Source organism: Neopelma chrysocephalum, unplaced genomic scaffold, assembly GCF_003984885.1.
Source record: "Neopelma chrysocephalum unplaced genomic scaffold, ASM398488v2 Primary Assembly neopelma1_63, whole genome shotgun sequence".
Lineage (NCBI taxonomy): Eukaryota > Metazoa > Chordata > Aves > Passeriformes > Pipridae > Neopelma > Neopelma chrysocephalum.
Genome location: NW_020897720.1, coordinates 15,622,382 through 15,639,827, shown reverse-complemented (window position 1 = coordinate 15,639,827; position 17,446 = coordinate 15,622,382). Strand labels below are relative to the sequence as shown.

Below are 17,446 nucleotides of genomic sequence, written 5' to 3'. Positions count from 1 at the left end.
CCCGACTCTGGGGCTTTAACCCGACTCTGGGGCTTTAACCCGACTCTAGGGCTGAACCCAGGCCTGACGCTTTAGCCCAGGTCTGGGCTTTACCCTGGCTCTGTGCCCATCAGAGTTCAATTTTGCTTGTACCATATTAAAAAAAATAAAAAAAAGGTGCATTTTTGTCTTAGCAGTGCTATTCCTATTAAAAACAAAAAAAGAGGCTTTGACTTCTGTGTGTGTTCAAAACTTACTGGGTTTCTTTGTAGCCTGACATTATTTTGGATGGTGATGACTGAGTTGATGATTTTACAGGTTTAATTTTCCCAGGATGTTTGTTTTTCTTATCTAAATACTTGCAACTGACTTGCTCGAATACTGAACTTGTTCAGAACATAATAACTTGACACTTTCTGTGTTTCACTTTCATCATCTGGGACACTCATGAGGTGTGGAAAAAATTGGAGAAATCTCAGATTCATACTTCAGGAGAAGCTGTTCTTGGCTTAGATGAAACTTTTCTAACATTGACTGTTCTTATTTGGAAATGTTTGGGGTCAAGTTTTGAAGTTTTTATCTTAATTTGCATTTTACTTGGTTAAGGATACATAATTTGGTCTAATGCTCCTAGGGTACATATTAAAGAAAGCCAAAATAAAGACACTGAAGCAAGGTAGCAGCAAGTGACCCAAAATAAATGCTTTTGTGAAATGTTAGTGAATGTAAGTTTGTTTGAAGCGAAATTTCCACTACGTTTTAAGAGATTTTAAGGAAACTTCTTTCTAAATAAAAATGTGATTTTAGGCTTATTGCTGCAGTTGTAATCATGCATTTGAAAATAATATTTGGAAACTTATCAGTAACTTTAATATCATTCTTCTGAAATATTTAATTTCTCAGTGTCATGTTTGGGTTCTCAGCCATGTTGCACTGAATGAATTGGCAAACATTTGTTCCCAAGCTGGATGCCTTGTGTGATGTGCAGGAGTTTTTTTGTAACATAAAATCCAGCCTTCAGCCTGATCTGAGGATGACATTACAGGTGGTTTTACTGTGCAGGAGACAGGGAGGTGCTGGTGACAGAGCTCCATAGTGCTTTTCTTCAACATACCAGGAAAACTGAGTAACTTTCCCTCATGCAACTTGTGAGCTATTTCTAAGTGGCTAAAAGGTGCTTCCAAACTTTGTGTCACTAAACTTGTAATCTAGTGTTCTACCTTTGGGAGCTTTAAGCGCAGAGGAAGAAAATTGCATTGTATTTTAAAGCACTGCTTTTCATTGAAAGAACTGTGGGTAGGAGAGAGAGGGATGTACAGAGTTATTTCTTAGACAGCCATGAGCTGTGAGGGAATGATAAGGGTTTCCTTGATGGAATTGTGGGTCAGTGTTTTATCCTCACGTCTCTTTAGAACTGGAGGATTCTTGTGAAAAGATTGTAAAGGTACTTGGGAGCCTTTTCTTTGTCTCTTTAAATGATTTCTAGAGATTTGGTCTCCAGTTAAAGGTGATAGCATATCAGAATACTGTGATCTGACACTTTCAGACTAACTATAAAAGGGAGTATTATTTTTAGTATTCCATAGTCAATTTATTGTGTTTCTATAATGAAATATTTGACCTTTCTGAGAAAAGTGTTTTCAGACCATCTACAGAACTCGGGGGGGGAAGAGTATAGACAATTTTGTCCTACTAATTTGCCTAAAACATTTAAGCTCTAAGCTTATTTTACCCTAAGAAGCCACCTGTTTCTTAAAACCAGGCAATCATGTTACATATTTTTTTTTTCTCTTGCAGTGTCAGAAGAGATTCCAAATCAAGATTATAATCTTAATCTACTTAATTGTAAAATGTAATGTGTAACACTTGATTTTATGATGGTCTGTATAACATAATAAGTACTAACATACCCTAAGAGACCTGAGGCACACAAGCAACCAATAAAACACTTACATACGTATATAAGGCCTTGGCTTTTTGCTTGCAAAGTCACCAGAATTTGGAGTAGAAACCAGGAGGAGTACTATGGAATGCTGGCTCATGCAAAGCCTTCTGAGATAATGAGAGACACAGAAAGAATCTTTTTGATTTATGAACCTCTTTTTTCTGAGCGTGGACTTGCTGTAACTTTGTTTGTGGCCATGGCAAACACTACTGACTTTACATAGAGACAGATCATTGCCTAGAGTCATGTACTAAAGTTAATGGGACCAAACCTCTGCCTGGGAGGAAGGCTGAATAATCAGAGTTATTTAGCTTGAGCTAATTCCTGCTAATTTTAATGTTAACTTTAGAATTACATTTCTTGTTCACTCTTGATATATTCCATTTTCCGTGTACATTTGTGCCACTTTGCAGGCTGAAGTCTTGTCTCCAGTGAAGTAAATCCTAAAGTTTTCACTTTGAACAGGAGAATTTAGAGTTGCTGTTATAGAAAGTTGATGTGTGTTAAGGATGTTCAAGAATATTATTGTTGACTTTGAATTGTTAAAGAGGCGATGAGTACTTGGCATCATAAAAACCTCAGTGAATGAGGCTTTACAGGTGCCTTACAAAGGTTTCTTGTGTGAAACAGAGCTGGAATTGTAAACTCATTACTTTTACAGTCAGGAACTTGAACTAGCTCATATCTTAGTTTACAGAAATGGTTTCTAAGCACTGGTACTTGTGAACATAATTGGTTCCAGCTCTGGGGAATGCACTGAATGCACACGAGAAAAGGGAGAACTTCAGGAGTGTGTGATTGTCAACAAGTATCTAATTGGACTAATTTCTTAGCATTTTGCAAAGAAAATCTAAATCAGGTAATGATTTTGTGCAGTACAGGAATGATTATGGCTAATTCCACTCGCCTGTCTGGACCAGGCAATGTTGTTGAGTGTATCCTTTATCCTGGTTATACTACAGGTTTTCTGAAGGTTTTCTTATTCAGGTAACAATGGAGAGCAAAGGTGGAGAGGTGTGAAGGCTACTCAGGTGGTTCTCCTGAGCTAATGAATTTGATGTTATGTGAGATTAGCTGTATTGCAGTGAGCCTAATGCAATGTTCTCAAGGTAGTTTCCAGGTGTTTCCTGCTGTACTTCCATTTTCTTCTGAGCTTCCTTTTCCTTAATCCTGAACATTCATTGTCAGAATATTATCTTCAAATAATAATAGCTTAATAATAGCTTTTTTCTTTTTTTTTTTTCTTTCTGTAGTAAGCAGTGGTAGCTGGGATGTCACATCTCACTTTTTCATCTCAGTTAATTTTTGGAGTACACCCCTTGACAATATACAGCAATGAAGACTGTTCTCCATTCTAATTTTCTTCCCTTTATCCCTTATCCCAACAGTTCCCTTTTAAACTGTTTTAAAAAAATTGGTGCAGGTTCATTAAGCAGTGCAGAAATAAATTTTCTTCCCTAGACACCCCTGAAGATTCTGCATAACGTGTTGTGCATTTGATGTATCTAGATAAGACATGAGGATTTCTATGGATAATGTTGGTCATGTGGTGGTTTTCAATGTCTTGGCTTATTCCCTATTAAATAGGTCAACATTTCCTCTTTTCTTTTTTTTTTTTTTCCCTTGGTCTGTAGCTATTCTGGGATTCTAGTACAGGATGTCTTGAAAAGACAGAGAAATATTCTGTAGCTGTAGATTTTACACAGGAAGTACACGGTTTTTGAGGTAATGGGTTGTGTATTTATCTAAATGTAACTATTCATACCGTGGGTCGTTGGGGGCTGCAGAGAGGAATCTGAAGTGTTTATTCCAAGTATTTGTTATTGGCTTTGGCACTGGCTCGGTGTGTGCAGTCAGACACCATGGCTGGTTTGTCTTAGTGGAGCCATTAGGGTTGATTGAGTGCATAATCCCTCCTCAAGTGGGAGTTGGAGACACCGAGGAGCTGTTACCATCTATCAGGGAAAGGTTTACTACTCACTGTATGCCAAGTTTTACACTGCACAGCCTAATAACTTCAAAGCTTGAAAAAGGAAAGCTTTTTTTATGTTACATTTCACTTCTATATTTGAGATATGCCAAAGTTGCCCAAAATAGTAAATCTAATACTCATAGATCAGAATATTCTCGGTCTAAAAATGTACAGGCCCGGCTGTAATTTCCTGATAGATGTCTGACTTTGAGTTGCTCTTGATAATGGAGACCCACTACTGGGTTTCTTAAAATCTCTTATGTTATCTTGACGTATTTTTAGTAGGGGACACTAACAAAGCTCAAGATTTAGATTATGAAATAGGTTTAGATTCTGAAAACAACAGGAACTGTGTGGCTGCCTCTCAAATGGCACCAATTATCTTTATGTGTGAAAATGGAAGAGATGGCTTGTGATATAAAAAGAAAAGGGGGGGTAAGTAGTAAGGAAATAGTGTGGAGCTGTTCCAAACCAGAAACCTCCAGGGAAAAGTGCTGATAGAGAGAAATGAAGAAATTTGTAAAACAGGAAAGTGTCCTGCATACACTGGTGCAGAAAGAGGTGAGGAAAATGGTTTCTGTCAGCAACATCTTCTGGGGTTGATCCATTCTAATTGTGTGTGTCACTGCACATGATCTATAGAGAGAATGGAGAGAACAGGACTGAAAATGCATTGAAAATGAAGTATTAGAACTATTGAGAAGGTGCTGCTTCCCTAATCCTAAATACTTCCTGCTGCTGGAGACTGTTGGGTTTACTATTTTCCCTGTGTCAGAAATGCATGTGCTGCTTCACCCAAAACTGCATTTCTCAGCACAGTTTGAATTTGGCTCTTGCCAGATTATGGTGCTTGTACACCACTGACTCATCCTGAAGTGTCTGCAGGGACTTCTGTGAGTGCAGAGCAGGTGATGTGTGTCTTGGAAGTGAGAACTTGTTTTTAGTGAAAGCCCCGTTTCACCTTTTCCTTCACTTGCTGTCTGGGATAACATCACAAGACCTTTATTTTTGAACTGGAGTAAATTCCATTAGTATGGTTTTCCATTTCTTGTTACTACATGTCTCTAATTCAGGCAATTTCCTTTCTTAGCTTAAAGGCATGTAAAAATAAATAAGAGCTCCTACATTCAAGTAAAATATTTATTTTTGAGGACAAAAGTGAGTCTTCCTATTGCTACTCTACATGTGGATTGAAGTTTTCATGCTGGTTCTGCTGGAACATATGTAGCCAAAGTAGGCAGTGATTTATCTAGAACACATATATGCAGGAATATAGTAAGTTTGTAACTACTTTTGTAAGCTAGTTCAGAAGTAATAAATTATTATGTATATTTATAGATATTACGGGTATCTATGCTATACATGTCTAGAAGAATGACAATTCTTGTTGTTTCTTTTTAAGGTCAGTATAATGGTTTATTAATTGGAATGCACTCTCAGTGTGCTACTGTGTTGCAAGACTAATCAGTAGGAAATCTTGTTTGGTTGTTGGTGGTAATTTTTCAAAGTGATCACTTGATTGGCAGAGCAGGGGATGGTTGGTAGTAATTTAAAGAGGTTGCTTTGGAGCTGATTTGTACAACTGAATAATCTGTGCCTTTATTTTTTTTAAGAAGGCCTTGCTCTATAAATATTGAAGTATTTTGGCTCCTGCCACAGAAGAAAAGATAAATTTATCATTATTGACAGTGTCTTGGTGCTGATGGTTGGGAATGAACGTGGAAGTGTAGTTTGTTAGCTCCTGCTATAGGCTGCTTTATTTCATAACTTCCCTATCCAAAACCACATAAAATCTTTATAGATGAGCCATGGTAGTAGAATAAAAGATTCTTATTTTGTGCTCTACAAACTTGTTACAAATTTAAGCTGTTCCAATGGTTGTATTTGTGCTCTTTAGTGACTCTGAAGTCTGCCAGTGCATCATAACTAAATCCTTAGTATTCCTCCCTCCCTTTTTTATCCTCATACATCATGCAGCTCTCTGCAAGCTTTATAGTAGAACCTTTGGTATTCAATCAGGTTGAAGTACAGTGTTGTATAGTAATAATTTATTTTTTTCTAGAATAATCCAGATTCCTGGTAGACTTTAGTGGTTTATGCTGTAGGTCTGTGCTAGTGCTCCTATGAATTAGGTAAGCAAGACTCAGTCCCTTCATTTCAAAGGAAGGTGATCATCCATGAGGTAATTTTTATAATGCCTCTTTTAAGCCATGGAAGAAAGCATCTTATTTCTCTTTAGAGTTAACTTTAGAAACAGTCAAATATCTGGAGTTATTGGCTCCTGTGAGTGGATGCAATGTGTAATTCAGAAATACATTACATGTGCATAATTACATATAAACTGTAGGCACTGACAGACGTTGTCAGTTGTGGGTGGACAAAAGGAAAACCAGGACAGAATCAACCTTTGTAGTTTGACCTTCAGGAGCACGTATGCAACAGAATATAGAATCTGTAGGTTGTATTTATGTATGATAATGTAGGTTATCACAGGCCAGATAAGTATTTAGTGGGAGCTCTTCCTTGTCTCCAGACTTAAAGAATAAGGGGACTCTGCTATTTCTGTCTGTCTTGAGCTTCTCTTTGCATAGCTTCATCAAAGCTAAAACCTATTAATTTTTATTCTGTAAATACTGACAGAGGGATTAATTTGTTAGTTTTCAAGTAATAAGGATTTAACTATGTGGGGGAAAAAAGCAATCCTTCTGAGACATGTTTTTGCATTTCAAGTGTGTGCTGTTGTAGTAGATATGGCACTTCCGAGTACTTCTGCTGATCTTCCTGGAGATAAACCACTGATTCTTTGGGATTGTGCCAAAAGACAAACTCAGCTTTATAAATTTGGAACAAGTAGAAGAAGAAATTTACAGGGAATTTGGCCTTGGACAGGAGCAGTATATTGAATTACCCTAATGAATGCATTATTCAGAAAATCCAGCTATTTGACATGGAAAGTCCTTGTTCCAGTTCCTGCTCTCTGGACTTTGTGTTCTTTCTTTTCTTCTTTAATGAATAGGTATTTCTATTAACCAAGCAACTCAGTGACAAGGGGTTAAACCCAAATTTTCCTTTGCAGTGGAGTGCCCCACTGCTTTGGAATGTCTCCATGGGGATGAGGTTTGGTGCAGAGCAGCCCTGGGGGGACCCTCTGCTCTGTGTGGGGTATCAGCCTGGGGGGTTGTGAGTGGGATTGGATTGCAAAGGAACAGGGGCCTTGTGAGGAATGAACCTCTGAAAGGCTGCCCACACATCCTTCCCCTCCTCTGGCCCTGGGAATGGTGTGGGATGACACAGCCTTGCCTGGCTGGGATGTCAGGCACGGCCTGAGCACAGCAGCTCTACCTGCCTTTGCATGGGGTGTAAATACTGTCTGAATGGGCTCAATAGGAACAAAATGCCTGCTCACCTGAACAGGTCCTTCCTGGAGGGATGTGCAGGAAGGATCTTGGTGAATTGGGAGATTCAAAATGGGGGAAACTTGTGAATGTAATCTTTGCAGACATTAGTTCTAACAGTTTCCTTGAAAAGTGGTTTTAGATCGACACAGGGCAAAAGGCCCTGATGTGCAAGATACTCTAATTTTTGTTTTTAGATATAACCCTTGAAGAAAAATTGGTAGAAGGTGTAGAGTTAGGTAAAGGTCATAATAAACCCATTGGAGATGAGAAGAAGGTCCTCCAGAAATGGTTGTGGGTCTTCATGTATATTTGGGATGTCTGAGAACTGTGACTCGTGATTTAGATTTTTGGAAGTGTTTCTCATTCAGCTTCTTGCATTGTGTGTGACTGTGAAGTAGCTTGAAGTTCCTGTTGCTTTCAGGGAACTGGAGGCATCTGTTTCTCAGTGAGAACTACCTATTAAAACATGACAATTAAGTGTCTGAATAAGATAACAAAGTCTTTTTAAAAACTATTCACTGCTATGGATGCAGAGGCCTTTGGAAAATCTGATCCTAATTTCTATTGTAGATTAATTTTTTTTTATGGAAGTTTGAATTGTTTTTTAATACTTGGAACAGAGATTCTTTCTGCTTGACTGAGTAAAATTAATGCTTGGACTTTTTTATTCTCCATATAGACCTTTAAAAAGGTATATTTAAAAAAATATTAATTCCTTCTGGTCAGTAAGGGTGAATGAGTTGTCATTTGCATAAGAGTTATTACCCAATAGTCCAGAAGTCTGTATGGTCCATTGTATAATCCTTATTTGTTTCTTTGATAAGTGTATTTTTGAGTTAATAGACCCTGCACCTCCAAAGGACTTGTAGTATATTGTGGATTTTTCTCTCTCAGGGGCTGCTGCTCCCTCAGGGCTCTCGGAGTAGCTGTGTTAATCCATGTTTGACAGGATGGGCACCGAAGGAGCTGTAAAATTTAAGTGAAAAAAGAGTAGTTTGAAGATCCAGTAGACTGTTTATAAATGAAATAATTTAGGATTGTTACTATTTCATTTTTCCATATTATGAAATGATTTATTTTTTAGATAACATACAGGGAAGAAGGAAATAGGATTAAACAATTATGCACGTCATTTACAAATGAAGCGTTTTGCAGGTAATTCCATCATTGTTTCTCTAATCATGTAAGTCCAGAAATGACCAAAGAAGCCTTTTAATCAGCCTGAAATCTTCCTAAACTTTCTGTGCCTGTTCAGTGTGTGTCACTGTCCCGTTGCTGTGTTCCTTTGGCCAAGGGAGATGCTTTAGGAAGTTCCTCCATGGCAGAATTACCAATGCCATGTTCACCTCTTGCTGCTGTGCCACCTTGGAGAAAATGCTTCATGACCTCAGGAGATAGGGAAATGAGGGAAAATTACTGTCTTTTTTCAGTTTTGAAAGAAGCCTTTCCAAAGGTGTGGGAAGGTTTACTGAGTTAAGCTGAGACCTTTCATATCAAGTTTCAGCTAAAAATATATTGTTATAGCTGATATAAGTCCCTACAAATAGATTTGTAATGGAAATGCCAGGAGACCCCTAACTATAATCATTCTTTTTAGTGTAAATGCCTGCAAATGAATAAGATTTTCATTAATCTACTATTATGTGACACAAGTGACCACTTACAGAGAAACCCATCATAATTCTGGTTAACTGGCTGCATTCAGAAATGCAGTTCAGAGTCCCCACCTCTGTGCACAGGCTCTGCAGAATGCTTTGTGAGCTCAGGTCCCACGTGAGCCTTGTTGTCAAGTCTTAAAATGTGTAAATGTGATGCTGATTTTTCCACTGAGGCTATTTCTGCAGTTTTCACAAGATTTGTGGGGTACTTAACTGCCTTGGAATGCAGTGCAGGATGGCTCCTGGGAGCAGGACAGGGCAGCAGCCTCCGGAATTGTTGCTGTGCAATAGGTGCTCTTCTGAAGGGAATGGATGTTCCTGGTGGTTTTAATTGGGCAGAAAGTCATAAGAGCTTGCTGGCAGTTTTGATTTAGGGATATTTAAAAGCCAATTAGTCCAATCATATGAAAGTATACATTTTACTCTCAGTCTTGAGTTTGTGGCATAACCTCAGCAAATGCATTGCTGAGGCAGCACTGAGAGGTTCACGTGGTTCCTACCAGGGCCAGACTTTGCCTGATGTTAAATGGAATAAAGCACTTTGCATCAAAATCTTTCTGGCATCTTTTTCTTTCAGTGAAATGAAAAAAAATGAATTCCTTTTTGATCATAAAATCATCCTGGGCAAGGTAGATTGTAATGCATAGTCTTAAGTGTAGAATTAAATTTTGATTAACTTTTTAAATGCATTGATTTTTTTGAAAACACAAAGATGTATGAACTTTTGATTTGGCATTTTAGGGACAGTTGTCTATGCCCCAATTATACACTGGCTGAATGACAGTTCTGTTTAATTATGACGGCAGCAATTGTTTAGTAAAGATTAGGAATAAGAGATTTCAATCAAAATTGCTGCTCTTGGATATGTAAAGGTTTTGATTTATTCCTTTTTATGGGGAAATAATTGTTTTTGTTAAGGAAGTGTGTGACAGACCCCATCCCTTCTGCTCCCTGTGTCTCTCATTTCGTTCTGGTGCCGCAGTGCCGTGGTTGGGCCTCGCTGGTTCAGCAGGGTGAGCACCTCTGCAGCCAGAGCCAGGGAGGGGGATCTGTGGGGTGTGTGACCATCAGCCCCGGGCCAGCTGGCCCATGGCACTGCCACAGCAGGAACGACAGAGTCCTGGGTGTTCTGCCCTCCCCTTCCTGTGAGGACACACCACGAGACAGCAGCAGTGTGAGAAGTTGGGGTTGTGGGTGTTCTGTTGCTCTGTGCCCTTTTGGCCACCCTGGCTTTGCTCTGCAAACCTGAGCAGAAGATGGAGGTGGTTGGGGGGTTCTCCCTCGCAGCCAGTGGTGCTGCCATGAGCAGGATTATGTCTGGAATTGGAAGTAGTAAATAGACAACCATCAAGACAGAAAATCTGTTTTCCAGCAAATATTCAGAGTGATAAAGAACCTTAGGAGAAAAAGCTAAGATGTGATATATAGGCAGAATTGTTTCTATGCAGAATGTTTTTTCTAAATTTCCCTTGAGGGATCTGCTGTTCTCTGAACATCCAAGAAGTTCCTTGTGCTTCTGATCAGCTTCCCACACGTTCTCACCCACTCTGCTTTGCTGTGTCATCTTAATGTCATTTTTAAATACTAACAAAAGCATTTTGTTTATAATGCAGAAAGAAAAATCTTGAGAGGGGAGAGAATGCCTTTTGTATGTTATTTTAGCACATCAAAGCTGACTCATGAGTAGCAAATATGAAGTAATTAATGTATTTAAAATTCACAATTCTTGAGTTGCGAATTTAAGAGGTGCTTTGGTTATAGTAATCAGGCTCTGTACACTTTGGAATATATGATTGGTATCTTGGGCTTCCAAGCCCCTACTTCTATGTTTTGAAGTGCAACAATGGGGCTGTTCCCTGGGTTGCCTCTGTACACCTCTGGCACAGGTTTTGCACAAATGGCTACATTATCAATGAGACTCCAATTTTGTGGTTGCAAGCCTTAAAAGGTAACAAATGTGGTTTGTTACTGACTTTAAAAGATTTTCCTTTAGCATCTGAGTTACAAGAAGTAAATATAACAAATGTTTTCCTTCTAAAGTTATTGATTGCTAATTGACAGTTGGAATTTGCATAGATCTTTATTCATGAAGGTAAGAACAGTTGCCATATTGCTTCTGTCTCAAACCAAGTCTTCACTAGCAGAAAAGAATTGCTACATTGGGCTGTTTGCCCTCATGTTTTCTAAATATAACTCAACAGCGGTCTGGTTCCTGAAGCCATCTGCATTAACATGGCTGGAGAAAATAAAATATCGTATTAGTCACTTAATTTTTTAAGTGAGCATAACTTGGCAAAAAATGAAAGTAATTTCATAAGGAAATATTCTTCTAAGCAAGGGCAGAGTTATCAATGTGCTCCAGCAAAGAGGTTTTTGTAGCAGTAGTGCTTCTCTCCTGTTTGTAGCACCCAACTGTGGAAGCACTTCCAGAATGGATTTTTAAGACCTGGTTTTGAGAGAGTAGCAATTATTCACTTCCTGTGTTTTCAGCCTAAAGCACTGGCTAATAGGAAAAGGGTCATGTTTTGTCTAAAGGTGCCCCACTGTAGCAGAAGGGAGGAGGTTTAGTGAGCAGGTGGAACTCAGGTAAGCCAATTGTTCCATCATATCAGCACTATCAGTTTTCCATGATTACTGCTTTCATGAAAATAGTCTTTTAACTGGACACAGGCAAAATAAATTAACCAGTATTTCAGCTTGTAGTGATAAATCCTAACCAAACTTTTCTCGTTGTTCAGAGCTGCAAAGGTATTCACAGAAGGGCAGGCATTTGAAAGGAGCATTATTTTGGTTGCTGTCACTAAGATTTTACAGATATGCTATTCAGGATTCCTCTCTTCTGCTGAAAAGGTTCTGCTGTTGTCTGGTTTTGCAAACCCAAACTGGGGGCTGTGCTTCTCCCAGGAATTTGTCTGCCTGACAGTGACACAAAAAATCCTCAGTATGATCTGTGCCTGGTGTTCCACAGTTGTTATTACTGTGCATTCCTTTATTTCTGTGTGATGTTTTTTCTGTTTGATTTTCTGGTCCATCTTACCTGTACTGTTTCTTTTCTGAGTTAAGGTTTGGCAGTAGCAGCAGGTGCCTTCACATGATTCATTGTTAAACATTGGAAGGAAGTTTTGGTTTTGTTTTGCCTTGGGTGTTTTTAAAATTTTTGTGGGGTTTTGTTTGGGTTGTTCAGGTTGTTTGTTTTGATTTGGGCTTTTTTTGTTACTGGTTGTTGGTTTGGTATTTTTTTAACCCAAATATTTTTCTGTAGGTTATGATAGTGTTTATAATGGTGGTAAACGTTTCCTTATGAACACGTGTTCTTTATAGTCAAGAATGCTGCAGTAGAGGCAGTTTGACTCACAAAATCCCTTCCTCTTTAGGCATCTGCTGGCACTTTGCAGCTTTCTCTGGGGGCTGTTCAGTCTCACTGCACCCTTTTTTCATTAAAACTTATTTTCATTGAGATATCAATTTGACAGCTATAACAGTCTTCAGATAGGATATAAGACCTTTAGCTTTGTGTGTTATCCAGAAGCTTTGACTTGATTGCAGTGAGTGCATTTAAAGCCATCACTGACTGGTGATCCCCAAGAAGGGATGGTTGAGCCACAACTTGTGTGTATATGAAAGTAATCACTCTAAAACATCCTTGAGTGGCAGCTCCAGGTAAATGCTGCCTTTTCTATTTATGACCCTTCTAATGCACACATTTCTATCTCCTCAGTGGAGATAAACTTTCACTGCATTTTTATCCACCAGATACTGTTTATGCAATCACTTCTCTTGCATCTTCATAAACTTTCCATTAGAAGGATGCCAGTGTGTGGCCTAGAGAAGAAAATATGGCTAGAATACAGCATGCAATTCTCTGGGCTGGCAAAGTAATCTGTGGTTTTAGTGCCTTGTCTGTTGGAGCATCTGGCCACTGTTATGGGGTTCCTCTCAGTTCAGCAAAAAAACCCTCCTTGGGTTATACGAGCTGAACCCAAGTTCCCTTTAGCCATGTTCCTGCTTTCCATCCTGTGGAGTTTCACTGGCAAATTAAATGGGTGGTCTAGTTAGTATTAAATGTGTAATGATGATGATGTGTCCTGTCTCTAGGCTGTCTGGAGCCCCGGGGGAATCAGTAGTGTAATCCATGTGTTGTTAACTCCAAAGGGCAGCAACTGAAGGGAGAGGCTGCTGAGCCTTCCCTGGCAGTGCTCCCAGGAGAAGGGATGGACTGAGTACCACCAGTACAGAACTGTTTGGTGCCAGTTTCTCCAGGTACTGTTAGCCCAGTTTTCCAACACCTTGTTTTAATTTTTCCCTTACACTTTCCAAACCTCTATTGCTGAATGGAAACAGTGGGGGGGAAAGTAAGAGCATTATGAAAGACCGTGAAAAACACTTTGGTGTTCCTGTGACTGCCCAGTGCTTTGAGGATGTTAATGGAGTCCCCATTCATGCTGCCTGTAAGAAAGCAAATCCAGCATCAGGGAATGTGAGAACATCTGGAGTGTAAGCCAAGTATGTAGGTCAGCAAATGATAGTTAAGTTATTGCTTAAAAATGGTACAAGTGAAGGATAGTGGCTGAGCCTTAGTTCTGCAGGATTATCTTAATGTTGTAGTATTTTTTTGTTGTTCAGTGATTTCATTTCTCTTTCAAGTTGCTGGAAGAACATAATTTTTGGCTTCAGCACCTTCCCACATGCCATTATCCTATGGCCAAGGTAATTTTATTGATCTTATTATTAATGTGGATCAGAAAGTATGATCACAACCAACTTTGTCTCAGGGGAGCAACATGTTTGGAGAGACATTTGCAATAAAGGGTAACGTGCCTTTGATGTCTGAGAGCTATTTCTCAAAGAGAGTTTGTATTTACATTTCCATAGAGCTCTAAATACATTTAAATCCTGTAACACAGGCTTTTCCTTTATTGCAGTCTGGGGTGGATCTCATGCGAGTAGAGGGCAAGTGAGAGGGGCCTGGAAGGCACGTGTGTGTCTGATGGGAGCCCTTTATTATGTGTGGGAGTGTATCAGGGTGTGTGGAAAATGGGGAAGGGAATGAGGAGTTCAGACGAGTGTTAATGGGCATGTAAAAGTACTTGGACCAGTAGAATATCTTTTGATATCAATATTATACAGTTGCACAGTTTAGGCAAATGCCGAGTTACTTTTAGCAGATTGTCTTAAGTTAATGTACTTTTAAAAATTGAAATGAATGTGTGTAAAATGAATGTAGTTGCCTGCAGTAGAGCATCCAGAAAAGTTCTTGCACTCCAAACCTCTTCTGGCACTTTGAAGTTGCCAGATAATTCCAAATTTGTACTCCTGATGATTTAGTCATTTTTACTGGGAGCAGACTTGGTTTTGTCAATCTGTGCTTTTTTCAGGGACCGAGAGCTGGGTGAGCATCCTTATGGCAAACACTGGAGCTGGTGGGAACTGGGCTTCCTGGGCTTTCCAGGATTTCCTTCTTCCCTCTCAGGTCTGAACTGCAGACTGAGAGCAGTGAGCAAAGGCAAACGTAGGATGTCAAAATGCTTCACCTGAAAACTCCACTTTGGGGCACACAATCCAACCCAGGGTTTGCAGTGCAATTAAAAATCACTGTCACTTCAGAGAACCTTAATTATATGAAAGAGTGGTTCAAGAAAGCTTCAGTATCTCAATAATTGCTTTTGGATTTAAAGTTTTCAAAGATAAATATCTGTCTAATTGGAGTGACTCACATAAGAACAGCAGACTGCTGGTGATGGTTCCTCCAGCCCACAGCTGCCTGCCCTGATCCCCTGGTTCAGTTCATAAACAGTCCTCAGGGGAGAAGGGTTTGCTTTTATTTCCACTTCATTTTCATAATATCTCAATGGAAATGTTTTCCCTTGGAATAAGAATGAAAACATTGGAGTCCAAAAACTACGAAATACTAATTTTAGAGCAGCAGCCGTTATCTTTTCTGTCAATCAGTGTTTTTTATCTGATATTTAGTAGTCAGAAAAGCACTTTGTTTCTTAATTCTGCTTTTACTTTTTATGACAGCAAGTCAAGTGAACCAAGAGCTAAAGAAGTGAATGAAGCTGAATAAAATAAACTAAAATTAGTGCCATCGTTTTCTTACTGTGAGCAATGTATATTCAACTGAGATTTTTGAGGCATAGACCATTCTTTTGTTATGTGTTAGGCCAGTTCCAGCTCCGTTGGGGCTTTAATTTGTTGGGAGAGCTTTTGAGTGCTGAGCACAGGCAAGAGGGTTTGGGCAGTTACTGCTGTCACTGAGAATCCGAGGCAAGTGCACATTGGGGAGAGGCATGACCGTGTAACTGTATGGATAAAGCAGGTAATTAGAGGCAGATTTATTTTCAGAGCTATTATGTATCCCAATTTAACCTGTAATATTGAGGTATTTAAATTGACACTGAAACATTTAGGTGCAGTCATTAGTGAAAGCAGCAGGGATGCAAAGAGGCATTCCATTACTAGAAGGTTGGGGGTAATGAATGCCAGTCACCTTGCTGTAAAATTCCCTGTATGGAAATGAGTGACCTGTGCAGTGAGCCCCTTCAGCAGGTGTGAAACAAAAGAGAGCTTTAACAGGAAAAAAGAAGGTATTTAATGGAGTCTTTTGGTAAAGGGATGAAAAATTATTATGGAAGAAGAGAATAGTAATAGCAATTTTTCCAGAGTGCCTGAAGTAGAGGAAGAAAACAACTATGTCACAGTAATTTTTTCAGTGGTTTGTTTGCCTTTTTTATTTCCTGCTTTTTTTCTGCCTTTTTTCTGCCTTTTTTTTTTCCTTGGGATGTGTGGAAGTAATTTTTTTTGCAAAACCTGAAGCTGGGTAGTTTAGCAGTGTTAGCTCTGGTCTGTCCCTGTTTGCTGAGAAAGGGATGCATTTGGGCAACTAATTACATTCTTCTCACTGTGATATTTTTTCTTCTCTTATGTCAAATCTTTAGGTGGCCAAAGTTGCTGCTTGTCTGGAGGAACATTTAGATTACAAAATTGAGAGGAATCAGGATGCTTCTTCCATGCTTTCAGGGGTATTAAAATGCACTGAATAGCAGTAGTTACAAATACAAAGCCTCAGATAAAAGTAAACCAATTTTTCACCTCAGTAGCAATACAGATTTTTTCCCTTCCCTCCCTCCTGCATCACCTTCTCTTCCTCACTCATTCAACAAGGTGAGAATTTCATAATTGCTTCTACCTGCATCCCTGAGAATGTTCTAGAAAATAACTGCAGTTGGGAAAATCCATTCCATTCAGGGTTTTGTTGGCTGGCTTTTAAAGCAGAGTAGCTTATGTAATAAATGCCATGAGATGGCTTATGGGAGGTCTTGCTCATAGGGCAGGAAAAGGTTCAGGAAGACAAATGCCTTGTCAAGCCAAAACAGCACCCATTGGCCACACAGGAATGGCCAAGACAGGGACGTTTGGGCCTCAAGAGCTGCTTGAGCACCATTTTGGAAGGGTTTGGGTTTCGGGTTTTGGAGGTGTTTTGTTTTTCAGTGGTTCATATGGTGGCACTTTGACTCATTTCTGAGTGCAGTTGCAGTTACATTAACAAGGAGAAAAATGAGGTGACTGGCGAGTCTCTCAGCTTCCAGGCTTTGTGTGAGCATCTGGTTTGGGAAGGAACAAAAGCCTGTAATTCAGAGATTTGCATCTTCCCGCAAGGCTTCCATTAGAAGGAGACAGTAACTGAAGGACTAGATTTTTTGACTGCTGTTTTTCTGTAAATACTTGGAGAGCACACTTGTCTCAGAATTTTGGTTTTTGCTTTGCTCTAGAGATAATTGTCTTTCAAAACAGCGTTTAAAGATGTTACAGAAATAACTCAGTTTTATGAATTACCAGGAATACAACAGAGCACTTCTCACCTGCACAGATTCTCAGTGGCCAAATTATCATGTATATGCTGTACATTAATTTCACACCTAATTTGAAGCAGAAGGAATCTGAACAGTTTTATGCACTCTGAAAAACACATCTGTATCATGGGGGAATGATGAGAACAAAGGAGGCAAGTGTCTGTGATTTAAGAGCAATTTTAGCTGAGGGAAGACATTTGGATTGGTGCTACTGCAGCATCTCTGCTAAGGGTCTATTCTGGTTCATTATCCTGCTCAGTTTTACACTTGTAAATTCATTGGCATTGAGTTCAAGATTAAATGAACCAAATGTGGTCACAACGTGTTTTCATGTGTCCTTTCTGACTTTTTTCCCTTTGGTGTGTAATAATGCACAGGTTTATACACTTGGGGTTTTTGATAATCCCTCATTAATATATATTACCATGTTTTAAAATTAAACAGTTGACATTGTGTGTACACCTTTCTTGCCTACTACACACTGCTGATATGCTGAGGTTTCTTTCTGTAGTGTACCAGCAACATCACTGCAACATTTCTGCAGCAATGACAGGTTTTAAGTTGTTCTTTGTATAAGTGCTTTGGACCTTCTAAGGTGGTGTGTTCCATTTTTAGGAAAATGAGCTGGTTCTGTTGTCATC

General features: G+C 39.2%; 1 protein-coding gene across 4 annotated transcripts in view; it reads left to right on the top strand.

Moving 5' to 3' along the window:
* GABRB2 (gamma-aminobutyric acid type A receptor beta2 subunit) overlaps positions 1-17,446 on the top strand; it is a 111,887-nt gene that overhangs the window by 4,009 nt on the left and 90,432 nt on the right. The gene's annotated exons all lie outside the window — the stretch shown is intronic.